This window comes from Lygodium microphyllum, chromosome 15, assembly GCF_053477565.2.
Source record: "Lygodium microphyllum isolate KBCC chromosome 15, Lygodium_microphyllum_v1.1.10, whole genome shotgun sequence".
NCBI classification, from domain to species: domain Eukaryota; kingdom Viridiplantae; phylum Streptophyta; class Polypodiopsida; order Schizaeales; family Lygodiaceae; genus Lygodium; species Lygodium microphyllum.
Genome location: NC_141149.1, coordinates 109,479,694 through 109,498,141, shown reverse-complemented (window position 1 = coordinate 109,498,141; position 18,448 = coordinate 109,479,694).

Here is an 18,448-nt window from a genome sequence, read left to right as displayed (position 1 = left end):
TCTTAAGGGAGAGTAAGAAGCTCTTTTAATATTGAACTAAATATGGTTGTCCTTCAATATATGTTCTCCCATTTCCCATTGAGATTTCGGTCTTCTATTCCTTCTCATTGAGCCTGGAAGAGCTCTCAAGTGTCATGATGAAAGCTAAGCATCCCCTTTTGGATTCCATGTACGAGTCTTGAGTTAAATAAGGAACCTTACCCTCTCTATAAAGACTAGTGGAGAGCATGACAATCTAATATTTTCAATTGAATGTGAAACCTAACCAGTCTTCTTACTCTATGTGAGTTGAGTTCTCTTCATCATCTTTTTCTCCCATCTTCTTGCAAAGCATCCCTGATGTGCAACAAGTGACTTCCCACACGTATTCTGAGTGACATTGTGTGTGCATAGAAAATGACGAATGTACCTGATGCCAATTTTCATAATGTACCTCAAAACTCCCCTCTCAATTAATGAAAGGAAAACCAATCATGCTCAGCCCCCCTTTGTCTCAGCTCTGTTGATGATTTCAGGAGCCCAACCCATTCTAGAACCCCATTGATGTAATCCTCATTGCCACTTCTGTGAAAGTTGTATGCCTTGTGCGCAATTCATGGTGCAATAGTGCATTCCACCCTATGCTAGCATACGATGCAAGAAGGAAGGCCAAGGAGCCTTATAGTGCCATGCACAGGAACACTTTGTGCTTTGTGCATTGAGAGGCCCATCCTATGCATGCAATGCTCCATTCACACATCTCACCTCTCAATTGAATATAAAGGGCAATGACTGGTTACTCACCCCACACTCTGTCTCACATTCTATTGATAAATACAGAGGGAAACCCATACATCCCCATTCGATTAGGATGAAAGCTCACATCACTCAAAGGATTGTTGATGAAGATTGGCTTTGTCTGGTTGATGATGTTAAATTATATCAAGTGATGAAGAGGCGTACCTAGGGAGGTAGCCAACAAGTCTGGTACTTGGTTTGCATGTTGGAATTGTTGTGTGTTATAGGAATCAAAAGCACTGATGGAGTTACAGGATTTAGCACACCAAGGGATTCAGTTTTGGAATTGCTTCTAGAAGAGTTATGCTAGTGATTCAGCAATCCTAGACTGTGGGGTATTACCATCTTTTCCATAGCTAGTTTCCCGCCCAAGGGTGTGTTCCACCTTTTCTTGGAACGAGGCCTGTTATGACATGGAATTTTTTTTTCTTCCATAATAGTTTTTTTTTCTCTTTTCTCTTTTTGTTTTCTTTTTCCCTACTTCTGAGGGTATTTCCACCTTTTCTCAAAGAATAGGTCAGCATGATATGGACAGAAGTCATTTTCTCCCATGACCAATATATATATATATATTTTTTTTTGTTTTTTCAAAAAGAAGAATGGCACGAGTACCATGTATCAGAACCATCATCGTCACCTCTTTTGGATTAGGCAGGAAGGGAACAAATGAGAGGTGGAAGGTGGCTGTGAGGGGCTAGAGGAATGAGGCCACCTTATGAGGGTAAGCAAGAGGAACTATCTGCACTTGGATAGAGCCATTAGGATTGACATCAAGTACCTTCTAGGGACCCATCCATCATTGATGAAGCTTTCTTGGAAACTTGCCAAAATGAAAATCATAGGCCAGGACTAAGTCACCCTCCTTAAACTCCTTTTCCTTGATGACGCTGTATCATAGGCCTTTCTTTGAGCTTGTGTGGCTTCCATGCACTGTAGGGCCATCTTGCAAGTCTCATTCAGACATTCCAAGTACAAGAGAGGTGGCATTGTAGGAATTCATCTTCTCCCAAGCACTCTTTGATAGCTATGCACAGAGAGGGTAGCTCTAGTTTAATAACGAAGAAAACTTTTGTACCATACACCAAACTGGAAAGGGATCTATGTCATGTAGCAACCTTATGGGAGGTCCTGTATGCCCAGAGGGACTCTGTAAGTTAATCATCCCAATCGTGGAGATGGGCGGTAATTTTCCTTGTCAAAATCAAGCAGAGGATGCAATTGATGACTTTGACTTGGTTGTTGGCTTTGGGGTAGTAAGATGTGGAGTTGCAATGGTGGATCTTGTACAGCTCTGTTGATTCTTTCATAATTTTGTTGAGAAAGTGAGTACCCTTGCCACTTACTAGCTTTAAGGGATTGCCAAAATGGGTGATGATATTCTCGTACAGGAATAGAGCCATGCTATTACTATCATTCCACTTCGAAGCTTTGGCTTCACACCACTTTGTCATGTAGTCCTCCATACAGACCAAAATGTATCTATTTTTCTTCCTTCTAGTTGGCATATCAATGGGGCCAGCGAAGTCAATTCCCCATTTTTTGAATGGCTTTAGGAGAAGGATGGGTTGTAGTGGCATGATGCTAGATTTGGTTGGCTTTCCCATATGTGGACAAGCATCACAATGTTTGTAGTAGTCATAGACATCCTTGTGGAGAGTTGGCCACCACTAATATCATAGAAGCAAGGCCTTTCTGGCTGTCACTTCTCCCACAAAGTGTCCTCCACACAGGGCTCGTTGTGGCATACTTGCAGTACTATTCCAATCTCATCTCCTACAACACATCTTCGTAGCACTTCATCTTTTCCTTTCTTGTACAAAGCATCGTCTAACAAGGTGTAGGGGGTTGATTCTAAGAGAAGCTTCTTATTCTTATGTTGGAGATACTAGGGGGATATTGTTGTGTGTCCAAGAGGTTGGCTATGTATCCATATCATGGGGTTAAAATTTTGACTAGAAAGAGGGAAGCATCAAGGAGGTTTGGATCATCCTGCTTGTCTTTGTCGCTTTGAGGGATTTGTGATAGATGATCAACCAGGACATGGGAGCGACCAAGTTTGATAACCACTTCAAAGTCAAAATCGTGAAAAAAAAGGAGCCATCTCATCATTCTTTCCTTCACATCTGCTTTGTTCATCAAGAAGGATAGGGCCTCATGGTCCACATAGAATTTGAAGTGTGTCGATAGTAGGCAGTGATAGAATTTCTCTAAGGCAAACACCATTGCCAAGCATTCAAGTTTTGTCACTATATAGTTTCGTTCTCTGTCAGTTACTTTTTGGCTCACATAATAGATAGGTTGATCTAACTTTGAGGAACCTTTTTGGCATAAGACTATGCCTATGCCTTTGACAAATGAATTAGTATGCACATGGAACTCCTTCCTCCAATCAGGAGATTGCAGGATAGGTGCTTCAATTAGACACTACTTTAGAGTGTTGAATGCTTCATCACAATCAATAGTCCATGTAAACTCTACATATTTTCTCAAGAGATTATGCAAGGGGGTTGCCTTCATCGTAAAGTGTGCAATGAACTTTCTGTAATAGCCCACATGGTCGAGGAATCCTCTAAACTATTTGAGATTGGTTTAGCGTTGTTAAGGTTGCAATCTTCTTGATCTTGGCAAGGTATGTTGCTATCCCTTGTTCAAAGACAATGTGGCCCAGAAGAACTCCTAAAGAGACTCCAAAGGACACATGTGTCAGGGTTGAGAGAGATCCCATACTCTCAATGTCTGTCAAAGCACTGCTCTAGGTGTCCCCAATACTCACGGATTAGGCTATAGACACAAAAGTCATATAGATACACCTCAATGAAATCATGTAGATAATTTTGAAATGTAGTCATCATCAGATAGTTGTTTTGGATTGATCTTCTTCTGTGATCTGGACTTGGTTGTATCCATTGAATCCTTCAAAGAGGGAATAGAGTTCATGGCCAACCATTGTGCCCAACAATTGGTTTGTGAAGGGGATAGGGAAATGATCCTTCTTAGTCTTAGAGTTCAGCTTTTAGAAGTCCACACATATTCATAGCTTTCAATTCTTCTTCGGTACTACCATGATGGGCGAAACCCATTTACTACCACTGGAGAGATAAACTTGACTTCAAGGAGCTTCAATAATTTAGCTTTCCTGAGCGTGAGTAATTTGGATTCATACGTCTTTGTCTTTGCCTCACAGTCTTGGCATCAGGCTCTAGGTCAATGTGGTGTTGACACATTGTGGGATCAATCCCCTTTAGATCTTTATACGACCATATAAACATGTCCAAGTTTTCCTTCAATAGGTCATACATGACTGACATCTCTTTTTCTGGAAAACTAATACCCACCTTCGGATGACGTTCAGTACATCAGCATCCACGAACATTAATTGCCTTTCACCTGCCCTTCATCCATGAAGTGGATGAAGGGCCCATAGACTGCGTCTGAATATAGATCTGACTCCTTCAAGGGAGTAATCTCCTTGTCTGATACTCCATTTGAACCAATTTCCTCTGTTAGTGAGGATTGAGCTTGCTCCTTGGGATGCTCAAAGGATATCAGGGTTGTTTCAGGTTTGATGGAAGGGTTATTTATCTCTTGACTCGAGGACTCACCTTTTGAGGATGCCTCTAGGAACGTTACACAATAATGACCTTTGGAGTTTTGTTTGGGTTTTCGATCTGGTGGTTATTGGCCAAGTGTATTGTCAGTATCTCTCTTAAGAAGGGTAACTTCAGGTGACAAGAGCTATAGTATTGAAGGATGGCTTATTTTTCCTAATCCATTTCTTATGAATATTTTTCATATGCTATGATTTGTTTACGAATCCAAAGGGTACCATATTTATTCTTCTAACAGCATGGAATCTTCATCTTCTGTAGCCACTAGAACTTCTTCCTCATTTGTCCCTCTTACAAATAGGATAAGTTCTTCTGGCTCACTTTCATAGTCTTCATCTTCATTGTCATCTTCGTCTTTGTCAAACTCCATTTTCACCTATGTAGGGGCTTTATAAGAGAAGAACAAACTCTCTGTTGTGTCTTCTACCTTTGCTTTTGTATAAGGCTCTACTTCTGTTTCTATCTCTTTTACAATCTCTGTCTCTATCTCTATCTCTAACTTTGTCTCTACTACAACCATGTAATAGGGAAAACAATACATCCATGCTTCTATCTCATTGTCTGAGGTGACTTCAAAAGTCAATTCGAGTTCAGGTAGTAGGAGGTATTCACCCATTGACAAAGACTTTGCTTCTTTTAAGAGTTGTCTTACAATGCCCACTGTCATGGACTGTGCCTCTATTTTCTTAGAAAAGATGTATTTGACAACTTCGTCATCTCCCGATGTGCCATCTATTATGTCATTGCAAGATTCTATTTCGTCATCTCCCGATGTGCCATCTATTATGTCATTGGAAGATTCTATTAAGACTTCAATGAAAGTAGATCTATTACATTTTTGTGATCCATACAACTTCAACACCACTTTGTTGGATCCTCTACCTAGGGTAAGGGTTCCTTTGAATTAATCCATTCGTACCTTTGCGTCACAAAGCTATGGTCTTCCCAGTAGAGCAGAGGGTATGAGGTCCCATAAGAATTTGGTTTTACCACTAGATAGGTTAGCCAATAGTCTCGTCCAATAGAGCAGAGGGTATGAGGTCCCATAGGAATTTGGTTTTACCACTAGATAAGTTAGCCAATAGTCTTGTCCTATGAGGGTTGTCTTCACATATGGGAGGATGCCCAAAGTCTCAATTTTGTTTTGGTGTGCCAGTCTGATAAGCCACTGTGTAGACTGCATACCTTGCAAGCCTAAATCCTTCATTGTCACATCTATTGTTATATTCACTAATGAACCTCCATCAATCAATGCATCTACAAAAAAGCATCCTTCAATCCACATGCCAATCTCTTGGATACCAGGATTCAAGAAGGCATTAGCCACATCCCCTTCTTTCGCAGGCTCTGAGGCTTTGTTGGACTTGGTTGCTATTGAAGGAGCAATCCTTAGGCCTCTTCTTTTGGTCAATATACTTTTGAATTTCTTTTGATAACTAGGAGTTTTAAGTTATCTTTACATTGTTGAAGTAAGGCCTGCATTCTCTCCAATTCTTCCTTGCTTTGTGGATTTATTTCATCATTGAAGGTAACTACAGGAAGGGGCACCTTGTAGCCATACAAGGCATCGAAAGGTGAAACTCCAATGCTAGCATGTGTAGAGTTATTATAGGCAAACTCAGCCAAGTGTAAACATGAGTTCCAAGCATGCTACACATCATGACAGAAATGCCTCAAGTAAGTTTCCAGCCATTTGTTAACCCTTTCTGTCTAACCATCTATCTGTGGATGGTAAGCAGTGGAAGGGGCTAACTGAGTGCCCATAGAGCTGAAAACTGCTCGCCAAAAGTTATTCATAAACTTAGCATCTTGGTCATGCACAATGACCTGTGGTAAGCCATGTAATTTGAAAACATATTCCATGAATTGGCTAGCTACTTGAGAAGCATTATACTGAGTCTTTGTGGGAATGAAATGGGCTGCCTTTGTGAGTCTATCCACAACTACATAGATGCTGTCCCAACCTTTCTTGGTCACACTGGTAGGTCGGTAATGAAGTCCATAGTGATGTGTGTCCACTTGCCTTCAGGCATAGGCAATGGCTGAAGTAAACCAGCTAGTTTTAAGGTGCTATCCTTGTTTTTCTGACAAGGCATGTAGCCAAAGACAAAGCCTTTCACATCTTTCCAAAGGCCCTTCCAGTAAAAGCTTTTAGCAATTTTGTCATAGGTCTTAAAGACTCCCAAATGACCAGCTATAGGGGCTGAATGCACCTCCTGCATGATTTTCTTCTTGAATGGGGAGGTATGAGGGATGGCAATTCGGCCATTATACCATAAAAGCCCATTTTTCAGCTGATATGAAGAGTTTTCCACACATTGTCCTTGCTGTAATTTCTGAAATACATTGCTGAAATCAGTGTCTAACAGGTAAGTCTCCTGAAGCTCATGTATCTAGTCACTGTGTAACTCCATGATAGCAGAGACTTTACATGCCCACATCCTAGATAGGGAATCCGCCACTACATTATCCTTCCCACGAGTGTGGGTGATGTCAAAGTCATAGTTCTGTAAGGTGGCTACCCATCTCATCTGCTTCGGAGTCAGATTTGACTGAGACAAGAAGTACTTGAGTACTCTATGGTCGCTTTTCACTCTAAATCGGCTGCCATACAAATAGTGATGCCATTTCTTGATGGCATGAAGGATGGCCAGAATTTCCTGATCATAGACATTCATAACCCTCTCATTTTCAGCCATCTTTCGGCTCTCAAAAGCTATGACCCCATGTTCTTGCAGCAAGAATGCACCAATTCCTCTCCCAATGGCATCACACTGAATGGTGAATTCCCTAGAAAAATCAGGGCATACCAAGATAGGGACTGAAGTAAGCAAATCTTTCAGCTGATTAAAACTTCTATCTACCAATGCCTCCCAAAAAAATGCTTTTTTCTTCAGCCTATCAGTGAGAGGGGTTGCAATAGTGGCATAGTGTCGAATGAATCTACGATAAAATGAGGAGAGACCCAAGAATCCTGTCAAAGAAGTAGTATTTGCATGTGTGGGCCAATCTATGACACATTGCACTTTTTTGGGTCAGCTCTAATGCTTGTCTCACTGACAATGTGTCCCAAGTACTCAACCTCAGTCTGCATGAACGAACACTTTGTCTCCTTAGCAAAGAGTCTATGCTGTCTAAGTATATCAAATATCTACCTCATGTGCATAAGGTGAGCTTCCTTTGAGCGACTATAAATGAAGATATCATCGAAAAATGCCAATACAAATTTGAATAAGTAAGGCTGAAGTATTTTGTTCATGAGGCTCTGAAATGTGGCTGGTGCATTAGACAAGACAAAGGGCATGACTACGAAGTGATAGAGCCCACGATTAGTCCTGAATGCAGTTTTTATCTCATCCCCTTCACGCATGCGTATCTGATGGTAGCCGGATCTTAAATCAATCTTTATGAAATACTTAGTTCCCTTCAACTCATCTAACAGGTCATCCACCCTAGGAATAGGGTATCTATTCTTGATAGTGATCTTATTCAGATCTCTGTAATCAATGCACATCCTGAAAGTACCATCTTTCTTTTTGACCAGCAAGACAGGTGATGCAAAAGGGGATGAGCTAGGCTCAATGAATCCCATATCTACTAAATCTTTGACCTGCTTGGCCACTTTTTCTCTTTCACATTTGGACAACTTGTAAGGGGGTTTACTGGCCGGCTTGGAATGGGGCTCCAAATCAATGGGATGATCAACCGCTCTCTTGGGAGGTAATGCTGTAGGTAACTGAAACAAGTCACCATACTCCGCAAGTAGAGCCTTAAGGGCTGAATTATCATGCATTTTTCGGGAGTGATTTGCATTTTCCTTGTTTACTTGCAGCACAAAAATCTGGGAGCATTTCTTGAACTCTTTCTTGAGTTGTTTGGCTGTAATAAGCTGAAATTCACTGCTATTTTTAATTCCTTGCAGGTGAACAAGCTATCGAGCCCTGAAAAACTGCATGTATAGCAATGAAAAATCCATGGAAATGGTGCCCAAAGTTTTCAACCAATCGCAGCCCAACACAATGCCTATCGGCCCCATATTGAGTGCAATCAAATCCACTTTTTGCTCATAATTTTTAGCAAACTTAATAGGTACAGTTAGGCATACATGGGTACTAATTTCCTCACTCCCATTGGCCACTTGCACCCTCATTGGTTGCTATAAATCAGAGACAAAACATTTCAGCTTGTCCATGACTGCTCTATTTATGAAACTATGTGTGCTACCACTATCTACCAAGACAAACACATCTTTCCCATGAATCTTGCCTTGAAGACGAAGAGTGTTGGGGCTCTTAGATCCTGTCCAAGCATCCAGGAAGATAGTACAAACAGTGGCAACAACATGTGAATCATTCTTATCACCCATATTTACATCTACATGACCGCAGGGTCAAATGGGAAGGTGTTAGCCGGGTCAAAGAATTCTTCTTGCCCACATTCCTCTTCAACCTCATCATTTTCAGCCATGATTGCAAATGCACTAGCATACTCATGATCCTCATCAGATTCATCAAAGACTAACATGCTATGTACCCTTGCTTTTGCATTCCTATAAGCACATTTAGATGCATGCGCGGCTGTATACTTTTCCCTGCATTTAAAGCAATGTCCTTTTTCTTTCCTCTCTTTATAGAGGTCCATCGGGATAGAGCGTTGACCACCAAAAGCTGAAGCATTTTTCCCTTTGCTGTCCCCGTGTCTATTTTCAGCTCTTCCTTGGTTTGCAGTCCTGAAATTACTGTTTTGCCTAGAGGAATTAAAGGTGGGGTATGTGGGAACTTCAGGGTGTTGAATGGCATATTTCCACCACCATAACCTACTCCAAACTACCCGGGTCTTACAACACTTCTTTGCTGCCCAAAATGTGACTGCATAGGTCCTCTTTGCTGCCCAAACTGTGGCTGAGATGCCCCTCTTTGCTACCCATGCTGAAATGAAGCATCTCGGCGGTACTTACGAGAGTACCTCTCAGCCAACTCAATAGCTTTGAACAAATCTGATGGGCTTTGGGCTGAAACATCAGTCGAGAGTTGGGGATCCAAACCACAAATGTACTTGTGAAGCTTTGCATCATCACTAATGGAATCAACGTACATTGTGAGATTGAGGAATTGGTTTGTGTAGTCACGCACCATCATCCCACATTGCTCCAAACCATACCATTGCCTTGCAAGCTTCTCCTTCTTAACTAGAGATACAAAGACTTGAATCATAAGGGCTTTGAATGTATTCCAAGTGTCAACAAGCTGTTGATTTTCCCTCTTTATGTACCACCACCATGTGTGGGCAAAGCCCTCCAAGTGTATCGTGGCAAAGTGTATCTTTTGATCATCATTTCTTGGCATTATGTCAAAGTAGTCTTCAAGCTTTGAGAGCCATTCTTCTAATTCAGTCGGGGACGATGACTAGCCATTGAACTTTGAGAAAATGATCTTGTTTCTCAACTCCCTTTCATGGTTGGGGGGCTGTCCCATATACCCAAAGTGGGGCTGATCCATTGGGCTACCAAGAAATGACCCATTGTTTGAGTGATTCCTTCCAAAAGATGGCTGAGCATGCATAGGTGGCATGGGCGCGGTTGGTGGCTGAGAGTGAGTTCTTATCCCTTTTTTTTTGGGCTCCTCATGCCTTTTTGAGGGCTCTCCTTCCTCAAAGCTAATGTTGGGAATGCCCATTCTTCCCAAAATACCTTGGGTACTTGCATAGGCTGCATTCACGGATGGGATGGTCACTCTTTCAGCTTGCATGCTTGGTCTATCCTCTTTTTCCTTGCCTTTCATTTGGGACTCCATCCACATTGAGAACTTGGCTGCAAGTGCTTCCATGGTAGAGGTCATTTGGTGCATCTCCGTCACCATTTGAGCTTGATCTTCCATTATTTCCCTATGCCTCTCCGCATGTCTAGTCTCGTGTGAACTAAGGGTATGATTGAGTGCACTAAGGCTTCCCATGGAGTGAGAGAGGTCTTCCTCTTCAACCTCAAAGTTGGTGTCATCCCTCGGGGTATGCGCATCCCTTATCTGTTGCTGAACATCTTCATTTGCTTTGTTTTCACCCCTGTTACCCGCCATGTCTAGGTGCAGTCCCATGAGACCACCTGTCACTGTTTTGGCTATAACTAGAGCTAGACAACTCTGATTGACTGATGCCCTCTTCGAGATGAGAATATGCACGTGTTCCTAGGATTTATAAAGAAATTTCTATAATAAAAAATGTGGGACTATTTTGTGCAGTCTAGCACCCTGTCCACACCTAAGAAAGGCCTGTTTTGGGCTAGAGGTATTTGGTATGATCCAAGTGGGTATCCAAAACTGAATGGGGTTCTTGGCAAGGCTTGAAGGTACTCTCCAAGGTCAACACCTCAATTCTTGGGAGTGGAAACACCTCTGCAAATGCAAGCAATTTCTCCAGCACTCTGAAACAGCCACAAGAGGGCTGAAATTGGGTTCTCCTTCTATTGCACTGTGGGATTCATTGTTTGCTTGGTATCATGCATCACTTGAACACCCCTTAGCATGTTTGGCATCACTTCAGCCTTACTGAGCATAAGAATAAGCATTCCCATGACCATATCAACAAGATAGGCTCTCATACATGCATAATCACTGCCATTACTGCATATATGACCTCGTAGATGTATCCAATGATACATACATCCATCTTCAACCCAAGTAAGGCAATGCATTCCCATACATCATTCCATACATAGCTGCATGTGTATCTAAAGATACATTTGCTTGGGTACATCCATACATCCCATGCACACAAGAGTGTGTCATGTCATAGTAATCAAAATTCCATCATGCCAAGTCAATTTCTCAATTTCCCAAGAAGTACCTGCACCTGCAAACGAGTTTTGGGCTCTGGATCACCGGGAGGTGGGCAAAGTTCCCCCCGGGCCGGGTTGTGCACCCCTTCAGGGTCTTTGATGGCAAGGGGAGTCACCCCTCTTTTTCCTTGCCACCTCACCTGGCATTGGGCTTTTCCTCACCCGAAATATACATGGCACACATTTAATAATTAAACACCCAACATGAAATGCATTTTAGGAATGGAAATTTGGGCTTTTCATGAAGTGCATGGAATTGGAATGGGGAATAGGGATAGAGAGCTTACCGGTAGTGACTCACTGCCTACTCACCCTTATACAATGGATTTTTTAATCAATTCTTGGGTCAACCAATTCACAAGAAGTCAAACGGGTTATGGGTAAGCAAAATATAATCTTAATGAAGCTTCAGCATGAACAAAATCCATTCCAATGCCATAAGATCAAATGAGAATGACTGAGATTAATATTCAGCACGCATACAATGTTTGGGATTCCTATTACCTACTTGGACTCATGCATCTTCTCAAACAAGTGGATAGGATTCAAGAAGAGGCTTAATGGGAGAGAATGAGAGCTTACCTTGAGTTGTTTGATGAAGAAGGAAACCACTAATGCCACTTCAATGCTTCATGAGAGCTCCAATTCATGAAAGCCACTAATGCGACTTCAGTCCTTCATGAGAGCTCCAATTTGATCCCGCATGCTCCATAGCTCCAAAATGGTTGTGCTCCGTTAAGAAAGGATGAAGTCAAGCTTGGGGAAGAAGGATTCTTCCATGGGGAAAGGGCATTGCTTGCATAGACTGATCAAGGGGATGATTCCTTCCAAATGGGAACTTGCTTCCAAGAAGCCTTCAAATCTTGAGAATGAGCTCCAATGTGGCTGTAGCTTGGGGATAGGATGGCTCAGGACCTTCCCATGAAGAGCTCTTGCTAAAATTGAAGCTCTACTTCCATAGCCATGGTTGCCCACAAGTGCATGCCTTCAAATCTTGCTTCTAATCTTCTTCCCGTGCTTCTTGGTGGCCAAATCTTGAGCTAGGCTCTCGGGACTAAGAAAAGACCAATATCTTCAAGATTTTTGAGCTTGATGCCAAGCTTTCATGGCTGCCATGGACTACACATGATCAGGGTTTGTTGAGGTGGAAGAGGAGTCCAAGAAGCTGAGAAACAAGGCTTCAATCTTGCCCACCAAGGGACCTGAAATAAGCTGGGAGTGAGAGCTAGGAAGGAGAGGAGGGCTGGGGTGCTATCAAACAGGCCAGGAAGTAGCTCGCGTTTTGCCCTAGATTTTACGGGGCTGCTCCTAGGGGTTGGAGATGGTCACCACAGCTTAACCACAGCTTGGTCTGTTGCTCTTGAGCTTCAGAAATGAAAGGGAGAGGGTTGACACTTCATGGAAGAGGGGGGGAAGCAAGATTTGGGCCTGATTTCCTCCATGGAAGCTTGTAGGAAGCTTGAGAAATGAGGAGAGAGAAGGCTCTCTCTGAAAAATAACCCCTAACTAGACTTTCTTCTAACTCCTGTGACCACGGTTACTAAGATTTTACCTTCAAAATGGGCCAAAAATGACCCACGAGCTGCCAAAGTCGGTCTTCCTTCCTCCAAACCTGGTCCAAACCGCCATTAATGCTCCTGCTTGCAGTCCTTGTGGTCTAGAAATCTTTGGGAACTCCCCTACTACTCCCTGTACCTGTGTACCTGTGACTCAAAATTCAATGTGACTAGAAAGTTGTAACTGGGTAAAATGAGGGACTAACTGGGATGAAGAACCTCGGCTCTGATGCCAATTGTCAAAGAGAGGAACTGGGAGAGAGAAAGAGGAGAGAGAAGACTGCAGAGAAGAAGAAGAAGAAGAGCAGAAGAGAGAGAAAGACAATTACGAGGAGAGAGAAAGACTAAAAATAGAGAGAGAAAGACTAGAAGATAGGGAAGGAAGACATGGAAGCTTGGAGAGCAAGGTGAAGGAGAAAGAAGACTTGTATATTTATCTAATAATGAAAAATTAAGTCTCTCTCACCTTATATACTAGCCAATGTGTAGCTAGTATTTCCCCGTTATTAAATCCCCCTCTCTTACATTAAACCTAGAAGTTTCTCCCTACTTAAAAGTTTAATCTATTGATCCTCCTCTCTTACTCATTACAATAAATAGTAGTTAAAATGAATCAATTTTTAGTAATTTCATATTAGTGCTAAGGCTTACCCTCATGCCACAGATTTTAAATATTTTACAAATGGATTTCAGATAACCACATGAAATAGTTTAAATATTTAGATTATTTTAATTTATTTATTTATGATTCAAATCTTGTAATAAAGTGTGTGATCCATCCAAACTTTCCCAACACTTTAGTTCTTATGTGAACACACCATAACATAGTAAGGAAACACAAACGCGTTATTGCTTTAATGACCTAAGTGCGTAATTTGATTTTAATTTTTTTTAAAAATTCATTAGCTTTAAAAATGTGATAAAGTCATATGAAATAAAAACCATATTTTTTTACATTTTCACAACTTTTGAACTAATACTAAGCCATTTTTATTTTTGTATATAGTAAAAAGTGTAAATTTTACTAAAGAAACTTAGTTTTTGAAATTTTTAAAATAGTAAATGGATTTAATTTTTTTAAAAAATTAATAATTTATTTGATTATTATAAATAGTGAAAATTGATTAAATTTAATTATTATATATTTTATAGTTTTCTATGAATTTTAAAATGTATGTTTATGACTAGTTTAATGCATTTTTCATATTTGTTCATTTTTATTAACAAATATCAAACCGGGTCTAAAAATTATATAGAACAAATGTTTTTATTTAACATATTTTTAGTCAAAAGAGTGTATATATTTATTCTCCTTTCCAAAATGTTCTAGCCCAAAGAGATACAAGGCATCAGATGTAGGTCGCTACAACTTACCAAGACCTTAGAGGTGATGGTTATCTTCTTTTGTTTTTTTTAAATTTTAATTTTATTTATTTTTGTTTCCCTTTAGCCTTTATGGTTTTTTTCCTAGAAGAATAAATAGGTATACTCTCCTAAATTTGATTGATTTTTATTTAATTTTGAGTCTCTTGACTTATAAGAATGACTAGAAGGCTAGGAATTCATCACAAAGTTAGACATTTAAACATTTAATCTCAATAACTTTGCTCAAGGAATCTAATCTAGCATATAATATTAACCACCTTACCTAGGTAAACAAAAGGCAAAACACCCACCACCACATCAACGTCTCTCATCCACATTACTTCTAGTCAAAATTTCACGAAGAGAACCTTGTTGCTCAACTATCCTACATTGCTAAGTGACAAAACGACAAGAAAAAACTCTATTGGATTTCTAACTAGTCACTATATATTGAAATTCACCAAGTCATGCACACACACCATCCCTTGAGATCACTCCTTAGTGCTAATGTCCCATCCCATGTGGGTGGAATCTCATATCTTCTTTAATCATATTAGCTACATTCTTTCATTTATTTATTTTTTAAATAATTACTTATTTTTGAAACTCTAGATATTTTTAATTAATAAATTTTATAGTTTCTTTCTTTTTCTTAACAAAAGAATAACACTATAGGTGAAGTACCAAACAACCTATATATGTACATGGATATTGCAGCTCCAAGAATTGCCAATATAAGCATGCAATAGCTTTCAAGTCAAAACAAAAACCAAAGCTACACATAATTCATATACTAATCATGATACTTGTAAGAAGCTGGGAATAGTTAGAATGGTAATAATATGCCATGTCACATAGACATTGATATATAAGGAGAGAAGTTGTAATTTTCCACATCTTTTGACAAATCAATACATTTACAATCTTTTTCTCCCTTCTTGTTCCAAGCTTCCATGGCTTCTTCATCTTTCTTGTCTTTCTCTCTCCAATTCTAGTCTTTCTCTCTCCTCGTCACTCTTATTCTCTCTCTCCCTGCAGTCTTTCTCTCTCGTCTGCAATCTTTCTCTCTCCTCTTTCTCTCTCCTTAGTTCTCTCTCTGACAAGTGGTATCAGAGCTTCAGTCTTTGATCCATTATTTTCTTCCATTTTCACTCCTATTTTCCTATTTCAAAACCAATTTCAGACAAAAATGGTACAAGACAGTGACTAGTGGAGTGCTGCAGGACAACTACAGTTAGCAAATGACCACATCTGGAGATATCCAAGGTCAGATATGGCGGATAAGGGCTTAAATGGTTGGACGTCACCAAATTTTATGCAAAATTGAAGGTAACTAGGGTAAAGGATGGTTAACCGGGCTTAGTTTGAGAACAAACTGTGGTTACTTTGAAAAGAGGGGTTTCTCTTTCCCCTTTCCTGGAAATTCCTGCAGGTTCCATGGAGGTTCAGCCCCAAGATATGCTCATATCTCTCTTATCTCTGATCTTCCTGACCAACAACCACCTGGAATAGAACCTATTCATCATGAGCTTCAAGTTGAGCACCAGCTTGCTCAAGATTGAGCAAGCATTCAGGCCAGGAACAACCCCGAAAATTGCGGTGCAATTTTCGAGCTGATTCCAGCCCTGCCCCTGCTCAGCCTGCCTCATCTCTAGCTCTTGACACTCTCCTTGGTCCTTGGCAAGAGAAATCTTCAGCAACAAGGGAAGATTCAGCTCCATTCATGATTCCTCAGCCTCTCTTGAACCCTAGGTGAACAGTCCATGGGCAGCCATGAAATCTTCAGCCCAAGCTTCCATTTCTTGACAATTTCTTGAAGATTCTTCATCCTTTTGGCCCGTGGAATAATTTCAGCAAGGATTCTTCAACAAATTGCAAGGATTAAGCATGGGATGGCTAAAGATTGAGGATCAAGAGCTTCTATGGAGCAAAAATTTGGGGAAAACGGGTTTAATGCTTCAATTTCAAGCATTTGAAGCTTCAAGATTGGTCTCAACCATCAGATAAGCAAGCCTTATGGATTATTTTGCTAACATTGGACAACCGGGAGCCCTATCAAGCATTTGGCAAGTCATTTTCAGCCATGTCAAGGTATTTCTCTTCAATTTTTAATCTCTCTCATTAATCCAATTGCTGAGCTTAAGCCATTTGACTGAGAGATTAAAGAATTGAACATTTTCATCAAATTCTCAGCCAAGCTTTGCTTGAATTCATCTATTCATGAATGCAATGCTTGCCTAATGCATATTAGCTTCAATCAGTGAATTAAAGGCCTCAATCTGAGATTTCAGCATAACATTTGAATCTTATTGACTGAATACATTGATTGGTGCTTTTGTTTACTCTAATCCAATTGATTGGTTGATTCTCTTTTGCCTAAATTGGAAAATTGTAAAAGGGTAAGTACTAGCAATCAATGAGTCACTGAATTGCATAGGTAAAACCCTTCTCCCATCTCAAGTTTTCTTATCTCAATCAATTGCATCTCATGAAAGGCTGAATGTATATTTTTGAATTGCATATCATGCTGATTGCTTAGCACACAAGCCTCTGCCATGTTGATATTCCCACCGAGGAAAAAGGTGGATGCCGGGGGAGATAGTGGGACAAAAGAGAGGTGACCCTCCCTCACTATCGAAGATCCCGAAGGGGTGCAACCAACCGACCCGGGGGGAACTTTGCCCACCTCCCAGTGATTCGGAGCCCATGTAGGGAGCCTGTCCTGCCATTTTATCCCTCACATATGTACAACGAGTGGAGGATTGAAGATTGAAGACTTTCCAACGACTCAAGTACCTACTGGACTAAAACAGGGTAAAATAGGGAAATTACAGGTCACCCACAGGGTATTTACAGGTGGATACAGGTACACCCTTCATTGCTGAAGCACAGGTGCAGGTACTACAGGGTACCCACAGGTCCTACATACCCCTTTGCAGGGTTTGGTAGCCATTTGAGGTTACTCTCTTGCATTACAGGGTCAAAATAGGGCACTTACAGGTCTAAACAGGGTGCAGGACTGGACAGTTCAGACTCTGAAATTCAGTTACAGAATTTTCTGTCCTAAACCTGTTATAGCGTGCTATAGCTCATCTCGAAGAGGGCATTGTTAGCTTCGATTCGCACAAAAAATTTCTGCAATCGGAGTTTTCTAGCCAAAGTTATAGCCGTTTTACTGACAGGGGGTACTGCAAGACTGCACTAGTATGGCAGGACATAAAGGCAAAAATAAGGTCCATGAGGATTATGCACAACAAATCAGGGATTCCATGATGGAAAGCACACTTCAAGAGAACCTTGAAGAGCCTCAACAACAAGGAGAAATTAGTATACTCAATGATACCTTGTGTGCCCATGAACTAAGACATAAGGAACGTCATGAGGCTATTTTGTCAGCAATGGAGCATATGATTTTATCATTTGGTCAAACGAAGTCTACAATGGAGCAAATGATTTTATCTCATGGTCAAACGAAGTCTACCGTTGATAAGTTGATGGAATCAACTACCCAAACCAAGGCTTCCATTGATAAATTAGTAGAATCCAATGCTCAACTTATGGCAAAATTTTCTCAATTAATGCCGTCGCAAACGGGATCAAAAGAAGCCAATGAGAAGGCTTGTTCAAACAGTGACCCTTCAGTCCCACTTCAGCCATCCAACCAAAATGGTTATGGAGATAGGATCATTGGAAGAAGAGGCATTCCAAATAGTCAGTATGAAGTAGGTGAAGCTTCACAAAGGTATGATGACTATTTGGGCAGTTTGAATGGAGCCAATACTCAAACTTTTGGACTGCATAATCAGAGTTCCAGGGGTGCCTTACCAACAGGAAGATTACATGGTAATTCTCAGCCACCTGTTGGAAGATTTCAGTCTCAATTGGGGGGTTCAGTACTTAGAAATCCTGATCAGCCAGTTTGGGACAGCAACCCTTTCATGATAGAGAATTCAAGGACAAAATTGTTTTATCCAAATTCAATGGCCAGTCATCTTCACCATCAGAATTAGAGGAATGGACCTCTAAGATGGAGTCTTATTTTGACATATTTCCTAAAACTGATGATATGAAGATACACTTTGCCTCCTTGCACTTAGAAGGATTTGCCCACACTTGGTGGAGGTATATCAAAAAAGAGAATGTACTTATTGAGAATTGGGAAGCTTTCAAGGCACTTATGGCTGAAGTCTTTGTTTCACCTCTTGAAAAAGAGAAGTTAGAACGAAGATGGTATGGTTTGGAACAAAGGGGCCTAAGTGTAAGAGAATATACAAACCAATTCCTCAACTTGACCATGTATGTGGAAAACATCA